Source organism: Scylla paramamosain, chromosome 10, assembly GCF_035594125.1.
Source record: "Scylla paramamosain isolate STU-SP2022 chromosome 10, ASM3559412v1, whole genome shotgun sequence".
Lineage (NCBI taxonomy): Eukaryota > Metazoa > Arthropoda > Malacostraca > Decapoda > Portunidae > Scylla > Scylla paramamosain.
Window position 1 is genome coordinate 24,621,932 of NC_087160.1, and position 10,000 is coordinate 24,631,931.

The window sequence follows — 10,000 nt, forward strand, 5'->3', positions numbered from 1 at the left end:
CCTACACTCAACACTTGCTCCTCTCAACCTCCTCACACCCACAGCCACACTTACGCGGTAACGAATCCTGCAACAGTTACCACAAACCAACCACCATCAACAATAGCATCCGTCACCACCACCACCACTATCTGCTCCACAACAAAAGCCAATCAATAACTCGGTGGGTAACAGCTTACTTCTGTTCTCTCCCTAAGTGACAAAGGGGCAGGCTGAGGGCACGAGAGAGAGAGAGAGAGAGAGAGAGAGAGAGAGAGAGAGAGAGAGAGAGAGAGAGAGAGAGAGAGAGAGAGAGAGAGAGAGAGAGAGAGAGATCTACAGCAAGTCAAATGGAAGTTATTAATTTCATTATTCTACAATGAGATGATCCATTTACTCTGACGAAACTGACACAGAGCCTAGAGCCGTGTGTGCGTGTGGTGGCGACGCGTGGTGGCGTGCAGGACGTCGTGGAGGAAGCAGCACTTTACCTTGGGGTGGCCTGTGCCGTGGCCAGGCCCTCGTCCACCCACTGGCCTGAGGTGGTGAAGTCCAGCTGACACGCACTGCCACAGGCTCCACTTGCTCACTGACACGCAAAGATCACACGGATAATATTGCTGACACAAAGGTTACAAGCCTGACTCGTGATCGCCAAGCGTTACTCGAGGAAGTCGCGCCGCGCTTCTACACACGCCGCCTAGCTATGCAACATGCGCAGTGGCGGCGAACTCTGCTCTACATGCCCGACACCCTCAGTTCGAGCACATGAAGCGCATCGAGCGTTCGAGCCTGGCTGTGTCGTAGATGTAGTCCGCCAATCAGGACACAGTCTGAGTTGCCACCTATTGTGATACCCCCTGACATTGCGCCGCGGACTGCCACCACCCACACAACACCGCCTCTGTCTTCAAGTATGCATATGAACGTAGACGCCAGGGACAAGCATTTCCTATAAGCTCTGCTAAATTATTTGCATCATAGTTTACTATTAGAAAGCACATCTTATCAAGTAATGAGGGAGTAGCTGCCGTTCGTGCTTCGCCTGCTTAAAACCCACTTTTTCTTTTTTTCTTTTTTTTTTAGATGCTGATCGGTGGTGGTGAACTGCAGGACTTGATGTCATGGCATTGATGACTATGGAGGTGGTGGCAGTAATATTGGTAGGTGTGCAGTATTGCTGCTGTGGTGGTGATGGTCATACATCACCTTTCTAGTTTATAGTGATATAGTGATGGGGAGGGGATTAATGTGGTCATTTCAGATAATTCTGACAACCACTCCAATCTTGCTCCATCTCTCCACTGGCCGCACGAGACTTGCTGGCCTAGCGGTGCCCTCACTACGCCACTCCCGTCTCCCCCCGCGGCACACGACACAGCTGGCAGACAAACGACGACGCAACGTTTCCCCGGTCGGCGAGGTACGGCAGAGAGGAGGAAAAGATAGAGGCAGAAAAAAAAATAGAAAGAGGCAAAATCTCTAGTGACAAAGGACTGGCAGAAGAGTACGAGAGCGGCGGGAAGAGCGGGAGGAAGTTGTGGGTGGGGTGGGGGAAGGAAACACTTGCACAAAAGGCGTATGCCAGGGTGGCGAGCAGCACCTCCTTCCTCCTCCCTCCTCCCGCCTCCGCCGACCCCCGCCGGGCGACGACAGAGCAGCGCACCCTGCCCATTATCCCGCGCCGCTGCTGCTTCGCCCTGGTAATAATGGCGACGTAAGAGTGTCTGTTAGTATGCACCGTGTGACTGAGGGAGTGTGGTGCCGCGTGGGTCCCGGGGCGAGGGTCTGGCCTGAGCTGGGACGGGCCGCCCCCCCTACCGGGTGCTTCTGCAGGGATCCATTCAGCTTGCGGCTGATTGTGAGTATTGTACTTAAGCTGTTGACGTGCGTGGAATACCTGAATTATATTTAGATCTACAGGTGAAGTGTTTTCATCTAAAGGGGGGAACACGCGGCTGTGTGTCACGGAATCAGAGTGCCCTACCAGGAAATGCCGCTCCACCCGCCACACCTGCGGGACACTCGTTACGATCACCGCTGACCAGAGAGTGGCCTGAAGGTCTACTTGAAAACTATTACATATCACGACCCTGACCCACAGTGTGGTACCACGCTTTGCTGCCGCTAGGGTTTAGATGGTCACGCAAAAAGAATAACGACCAGTAGCATCATTTCCTTCGACATACGACTTCATTTATCACCAGTTTTATGTGTGGCGGAGGCCGTGGACGCAAGACTGGTGGGTGATGAGAGACGGCCGGCGGTGTGTCAGCGATGTTCACGCGCCTCCAGGAAGGAATCAATCATAAGAAAACACCTGTCCTTAGCCGGTCGATCAACCCGAGATCAGAATTAATCAGCTGGCGTCAGTCCGCGGCACACCTTCCTCCATCCACCTGATGAGCTGGATACCTGTGCGGCGTCTCCACCTCATCAATCATGGGAACACACAAACCTATTGATTCATCCTATACTAAATTTTGTCCGCCAGTGAACAGCACACGGCCTAGTGACAAGAGGATGAAAAGACATCTGTTGAATTTTTGCCGTTCAGTGACAAGTTTTCGTTGAATTAAATGAAATAATAATTAAAAGCCGCAAATGAATTGTGGAAGGACGAAAGCTGTTGTTATATTATTGCTCACACACACACACACACACACACACACACACACACACACACACACACACACACACACACACACACACACACACACACACACACACACACACACACACACACACACACACACACACACACACACAGAGCACTTCCATTCCCTTTCGTAATTGTAATGTTCAAAGCGGTTTTCTTTTGTGTATTTTTAGTAAGGTGCTGTATATGATTTTGACAACGGACGCTGGGTGAATGGAAAGCAACAGCATTTTTTTTAGGCATCTATTAGATGTTCCCTTTACTTTGTCTCACTGAAAACAAAAATAGTAATGAAAAGAAGAAGGAAAAAAAAGTTATCTGTGTGTCTCTTTGATACCTGTATCAGTGTGTGTGTGTGTGTGTGTGTGTGTGTGTGTGACTGTCCAGCCTGCAAGTCTCCCTCCCTGGTCCTATCCTGAGCAAGGCATCCAGCAGGGCGTTAGTCTTGCTTGAAAAAGTCTAGTGCATTGTCGGTGAATGGGAAATAAAGTGTGGAAGGTACGAGTTAGCGAGCAGCAGGCACACGCTGTCGAACACTGGAAGCAATCATCATCAGGGTACTTAAGGGATACACACTTCTGCACACGGCACACTCACCACAGCCGTGCATCTAGTCACCATCATTAAGCCCTTCAGGCAAAGGTACTGCATAAGGCTGTTCAGAATACAATGGGGCTGTTCCCTCTGATTCAATCAGCGGAGGCAAGACACTCTGCATCTGGTGTGCGGAACATAAACAAGGTTGTCATGAGGGGGAGGGATGCAGCGCGGAAAGTGTGCTGGCGGAGGCGTCACATCAAAGGGAAGGGAGGATGGACCAGCGACGCCCTTGGCCATGCAATCTACAGTCGCCTGGAAGCGGCTCCCTAGCCACCTAATGGCGAACGTGTGTCAGGGAGCCTCAGCAAAACAGTCAAGACTCGGCGACAAGCAAGGGCCGAGCAGCGGCCCGAGGCTACGGTGTGAACAATGACTGCAACAACGGCGACGGTGCAACCAGACAAGGAGGGAGAGAGAGAGAGAGAGAGAGAGAGAGAGAGAGAGAGAGAGAGAGAGAGAGAGAGAGAGAGAGAGAGAGAGAGAGAGAAAAAAAGTGTCTGGGAGATGAACAAGAGAAAATGAATACAATTTTTCACTGGTAACGATCAACACAGTTGCAGTTAGGACAAAATTCTCTTCCATTCCGTTAATCTGAAGTCATTTCAACCAATCAGTGCGTGCGATAGACTCACACAATTATCGTTCTGTCACTACCTTTAAGACAAATAATTAGACGAAGGAAAAAAAAAGAAAACATTAAAGCGTCAGTGTTTCCGCCGTGAATGGCCTACTTGATGATAATGTGACTTTAACCCTTCCCATTACTACCCCCTCCCCCTCCTTTCCCCCTCTCCCCCTCCTCCTCCCCCTTACCATGTGCGACTTGCACTACTAATGTGAGACAATCCCTGCGTCTTGTGAAACCTTGCATTACTCTCTCTCTCTCTCTCTCTCTCTCTCTCTCTCTCTCTCTCTCTCTCTCTCTCTCTCTCTCTCTCTCTCTCTCTCTCTCTCTCTCTCAATATCTGAATAAATATTGGGAAAATTTTATCAAAAGTAATGTTATTTGCTCACATACATATTTGCATACATACATATATACATACATACATACCTACATAGCAAACTTACATAAATACAAACATATACATGTACATAACTCTCTGATCCATATCTATTAATATTCATAAGTACATACACACGCAATGAGAATGACATACAGAGAGAGAGAGAGAGAGAGAGAGAGAGAGAGAGACGACAGACATACATACATAGTACATACATGCATGCATACATACATACACACATACATACAGACAGACAGACAGACAGACAGACAAACACAGACACATACACACAGACAAAACACCCACACACAGACACACAGACACAGACAAAAGACCACAGCAACAGAGGCACAGCATGAACTCACTCATAAAGACGGAAGGCAAAAAGCGGAACACTGCAATCAAGAAAGGAACAAGAGCAGAAACAGACTTACACTAAAACATTTACCTAGACACACACACACACACACACACACACACACACACACAAGACACAGGCGGCCCCTCTCTCAGGTACACACAGGCTGTATATTACATGATATTGACTTGAAGCTCTGGGGGGTATATCCTCTAGGGAGACCAGAGGTATAGGAAGAGGAGGAGGAGGAGGAGGAGGAGGAGGAGGAGGAGGAATAGCTAGTAGAGGAGGAGGAATAGCTGGAGAAAGAGGAAGGGGGCGAGGTGAGGGGAGTATAGGGGGAAAAGTAGGAGAGTGCAAGAGAGAGGAACAGAAGGAGGAGGGGACCAGTGGACACCCCAGGGAATGACAGTCCCTTCCCCTGTAGACGTGTAGGGATAAGATGGCGACAGTCACAAACATTCACATTTCTCCTGACGAAGTTCTCCATAAATTCTTCCTGTTTTGGCGGAGGGGTGGGGTGTTGGTAATTGTGTTGTTTGTGGGTGTTGCATTTGTGTTTTTTGGGATGTTGTGATGTGTTGTGTAGTTTTTTTTTTTTTTTGCGGGTGTTGTGGGTGTTTTTTGGGTGTGCTTTGGGTGTGTTGCGGGTGTGTTGTTGCTGCGTTGAAAGTATGCTGTGGTGTTGTTGTTTTTTTGTGGGGGGTGTTGAAAGTGTATTATTTTATGAGTGTTGTGGGTGTGTTTTTAGGTGTGTTGTGGGTGTGTTGTTGCGGGTGTGTTGTTGGTGTGTTGAAGGTGTGCTGTAGGTGTCTTGTGGGTGTTTTTTGGGATGTTATGGGTTTGTGGTGGGTGTGTTGTGGGTACTGTGGATGTGTGGTGAGTGTTATGGGTGTGTTGCGGGTGTGTTGTATATATATTTTAAGGACATGGCTAGAGTGCGTTGAAGGCATTTGGATAATCTGTTAAGAATGTTAGATTAACTGACCTTATCTTCCTTTTGCTCCCTCCCTCTCTCCCGCCTTCACTCATTCACTCACTCACTCACTCACGCACTAACTCAATTATTCATGCACTTAATCATCACTAACACCACCTCAATCTCTCACTTACCCACGCACCGCACCACTACCTCAATCATTCACGCATCCAAATAGTCACTCACCCACTCACTCACTCAATTACTCATCCACTCAATCACTCATCCACTCAATCACCAACTTAATCACTCACTCACGCACCCACCCACTTCCTCAATCATTCACGCACCCAATCACTCAATCAGCCGCCCACTCGCTAGTGATAAAATTGAGACACATCGCGTTATGCAAATCACTGTCTCCAGGAAGCGGTTCGAAGCTCTCGCAGATGGGATCACGAAACCCTTGCGCCACCACCATCGCCACCACCACCACCACCACCTGCACCAATATTATGATCACCATCCAGTCTTTCCTCACTCTATGGTGTATCCAGACATAGTTGCCTCATCACCTCTGCTCCATCATACTGTAGACTATACATACATCGCATCACCATACGGTAAATATTAAGAAATTCATAATAAATAACAGATGATGGAGGTTATGCTTTTCTTTATAGTGTAGTTATTTTTCTCTAATACTGTAGCTAGCGTAGAGTGTCGCAACCAAATTAAACAGCCTAGTTACTTTTTAGAGCCCCGTCGTTATCTGAAAATTCAACACCATACGACTAATATTTCTACCTTCCCCATCAAATAACAGCAGATATAGATTACACTTATCTTTTATACTGTAGCTATTTTTTTACTCTAATACCGTAGCTTATATAGAGTGGTGTAGCCAAATCAAACGGCCTAGTTGGAGCCTAAAAAGTTTGTTATTGTCTAAAATCCACTTGTATTTACTTGTATTAAAATATATACATCTCTCCTATACCCTAACCAGAAAAATACCATTCATTCACCACTCCCCTTCCTCTATCCAACATATCTTCCCATACACAACCATTCCAGTATCTAATTTTACTCATACTTGTACCTACCCCTTCCTCACACCTTATCCTTATCTTGCACCTCCTCCTCTTCCTTCACACATTCTTCCTTCCCTCATCCCGTTATTTCCCCCTTCTCTCTCTTCCTTTCCTCCTCCTCCTCCTTCCCTCACACCTCTATACTTTCCTCTCCCTCCAACCTTCCTTAGTCTAAGCTCCAAACTGAGCAGCTTATCCACAGTGTGCGAAAGAGAGAGAGAGAGAGAGAGAGAGAGAGAGAGAGAGAGAGAGAGAGAGAGAGAGAGAGAGAGAGAGAGAGAGAGAGAGAGAGAGAGAGAGAGAGTAAAAACAAGACAACAGAAAGAGGAAAAGGAGGAAGAAGAGAAATAGCGAGTAAGGAAAACTATAATAGAAGAGAAAAGAGAGAAAGGAGTACGAACGAGAGAGAGAGAGAGAGAGAGAGAGAGAGAGAGAGAGAGAGAGAGAGAGAGAGAGAGAGAGAGAGAGAGAGAAGGAAGGAGAGAGAGAGGGAGAGAGTTGCAAAAATGAGGAGGGCAATAGGATAAGAGCAGAGGGTGAGGGAAGGAAGAGGGGAGACAGTGCAAGGGGAAGATAAGAGCGGAGAGGAGAGGATGTATGAGGGTGAGGATGAACGAGGAAGGAAGGGGAAAGAAGGGGAGAGTGATGAGGACTTGGGAGAGAGAACGCTGCTGATGAAAGGGAAGAAAATTAAAATGTTTGGATAAAGAGGACCATGTGAGAGAGAGAGAGAGAGAGAGAGAGAGAGAGAGAGAGAGAGAGAGAGAGAGAGAGAGAGAGAGAGAGAGAGAGAGAGATAACATATAGCAAGTCAGTTATGTACGAGTAAAGGGTTTGGTGTGTGTGTGTGTGTGTGTGTGTGTGTGTGTGTGTGTGTGTGTGTGTGTGTGTGTGTGTGTGTGTGTGTGTGTGTGTGTGTGTGTGTGTGTGGCCTCATTCTCCCTCGGTGTGGCAAGAATGAAACGCAAAAACTTATATTAATGCAGCTCAGTGTGTTTTTCTCCCTTCAGCTGTCACACACCACCACCTTCACGCTGACCCTGCCTGTATGTGTGTGTGTGTGTGTGTGTGTGTGTATGGTTGTACGTACCTCTGTTCTTTTGTGCTCTCTCTCTCTCTCTCTCTCTCTCTCTCTCTCTCTCTCTCTCTCTCTCTCTCTCTCTCTCTCTCTCTCTCTCTCTCTCTCTCTCTCCATACACACCCTGCTCCCTAATAAGCACCTTAGTAATGGTCTTTCTATTAATATGCAAGAAAATGTTGGAATGGAATTTAATTATCTCGTGTTTGAGAGCGTCAACACACACACACACACACACACACACACACACACACACACACACACACACACACACACACACACACACACACACACACACACGAGAGTATGACAATAAAAAACAAAAATTTGGATCTAAAGCAGAGGACATTCTTGCACGTATTATTGTAAGTTTGATTTTCTCTCTCTCTCTCTCTCTCTCTCTCTCTCTCTCTCTCTCTCTCTCTCTCTCTCTCTCTCTCTCTCTCTCGTCATATCCCCGCAGATTTCTCTCCTCCCTTTACTTCCCCAGTGGCTCTTATTTCTCCCTTCGTCTCCCCTGAGGGCGTCCCAACGTGGAGACCTTCCCACGCACCTCCTGTTCCTCCCTTCCTTCCTCCCTCCTTCATTTATCCACCCTTCACCTTCTTATTCCTGTAATTCCTTTCCCCTTTCCTTGCCACGTCCTCTACTCTCCTCTCCTCTCCTCTCTCTCGCTCCTTTCTCTATCTCCTTTACGTTCTCTGTCTGTCTGTCTGTCTGTCTCTCTCTCTCTCTCTCTCTCTCTCTCTCTCTCTCTCTCTCTCTCTCTCTCTCTCTCTCTCTCTCTCTCTCTCTCTCTCTGATGTCTGTTTTCATTCTTCGCAAATCCAATCGACTTCATATATTTTTTTTCGTTTTTCTTTCATTTTGTTTCGTTGTAGTCTTCCTTTATTCAGTTTCTCTCTCTCTCTCTCTCTCTCTCTCTCTCTCTCTCTCTCTCTCTCTCTCTCTCTCTCTCTCTCTCTCTCTCTCTCTCTCTCTCTCTCTCTCTCTCTCCAATCTTCTTATCGTCCTCCCCATCTCTCCTTTCTCTCCAGTTTCTTCTCTCTCCACTTGACTTCATCAATCAAGTATATTTTTTGTTCTTTTTACTTTGGTGGCTGCTCTCTCTCTCTCTCTCTCTCTCTCTCTCTCTCTCTCTCTCTCTCTCTCTCTCTCTCTCTCTCTCTCTCTCTCTCTCTCTCTCCTCCAAAACAATCTTCCCTATTTTCACGGCCTTAGGCTTCTCTTAGCTTCCTCCTCCTCCTCCTCCTCCTCCTCCTCCTCCTCCTCCTCCTCCTCCTCCTCCTTTTCCTTCTTCCTGGTCCTATTCCTCCATTCCCTTTCTCCTACTCTGCCTACCTTCCTCCTACCTCCAACCTTTTTTCCTAGTCCTCCTTGTACCTCCTCCTCCTCCTCCTCCTCCTCCTCCTCCTCCTCCTCCTCCTCCTTCCCCATTTTCCGCCTTCCTCCTAGCCCCTGTGCTCCCTCGCCTCTCACCCCGCCTTGGCCCTCTCCCCTCTCCCCTGGGACGGCGGGGCTCGGACGGCGGCTCTCCCGGGGCTTCTGTGACGGTGTAGAATGAAAGAGGAGTCATGAAATATTCTGGCAACATTAAAGATGAACACCTTGAATACTTGGTAACTCCTTGAGGTGTTCTTCATTAGGCCAATTTATCACGCCTCTGTCTCTGCTACCTATGTGTGTGTGTGTGTGTGTGTGTGTGTGTGTGTGTTCATTCTGTCTCATTATGTCATTCTCCCTCTCTCTTTCTTTGTCTGTGTCTGTCTCTGTCTGTGTCTCTCTCTCTCTCTCTCTCTCTCTCTCTCTCTCTCTCTCTCTCTCTCTCTCTCTCTCTCTCTCTCTCTCTCTCTCTCTCTCTCTCTCTCTCTCTCTCTCTCTCTCTCTCTCTCTCTCTCTCTCTCTCTCTCTCTCTCTCTCTCTCTCACTAACTAACTAACTAACTACCAATCTATTTCCATCTACGTAATTCGCCAAGAAGCTAACCAAAATTAAAAGGTTTTGCATCGCAGGCAGAGAGAGAGAGAGAGAGAGAGAGAGAGAGAGAGAGAGAGAGAGAGAGAGAGAGAGAGAGAGAGAGAGAGAGAGAGAGACAGAGAGAGAGAGAGAGAGAGAGAAAATTGAGAGTGAAAAAGAGCAGCGACTGAAAAATAGTAAAGAGAAGAAAAGGTGAGTGTCTGGCGAGGCGGCGGCCGAGGTGGGATCAGTAAAAATCCCGCCTTTGTGGTTATGGTTCCGTAAGCCCTTAAGTTGTGAGGGGCGGCGGGGCGTGCTGTGCTGATGGCGGCGTGTGCGTGCGTGCGTGA

The 10,000-nt window shown here is 47.7% G+C and overlaps 1 protein-coding gene and 1 long non-coding RNA gene across 3 annotated transcripts in view; one reads left to right on the forward strand and one right to left on the reverse strand.

Annotated features, from left to right (window-relative positions):
- The window catches only part of LOC135104413 (myb-like protein V), a 96,444-nt gene that overhangs the window by 32,783 nt on the left and 53,661 nt on the right, over window positions 1-10,000 (reverse strand). Inside the window, exon 1 of one of the 2 annotated variants that reach the window (XR_010270426.1) lies at window positions 471-857. The exons of the other annotated variant lie outside the window; for it this stretch is intronic. The gene's annotated coding sequence lies outside the window, so the exon portion shown is untranslated. Of the gene's footprint in view, window positions 1-470; window positions 858-10,000 lie in introns of those variants that run through there. 2 annotated transcript variants of the gene reach the window in all.
- Window positions 822-2,754, forward strand: LOC135104414 (uncharacterized). Its single transcript, XR_010270427.1, has 2 exons — window positions 822-893; window positions 1,066-2,754. It is a non-coding gene; the product is annotated as an uncharacterized LOC135104414 (long non-coding RNA).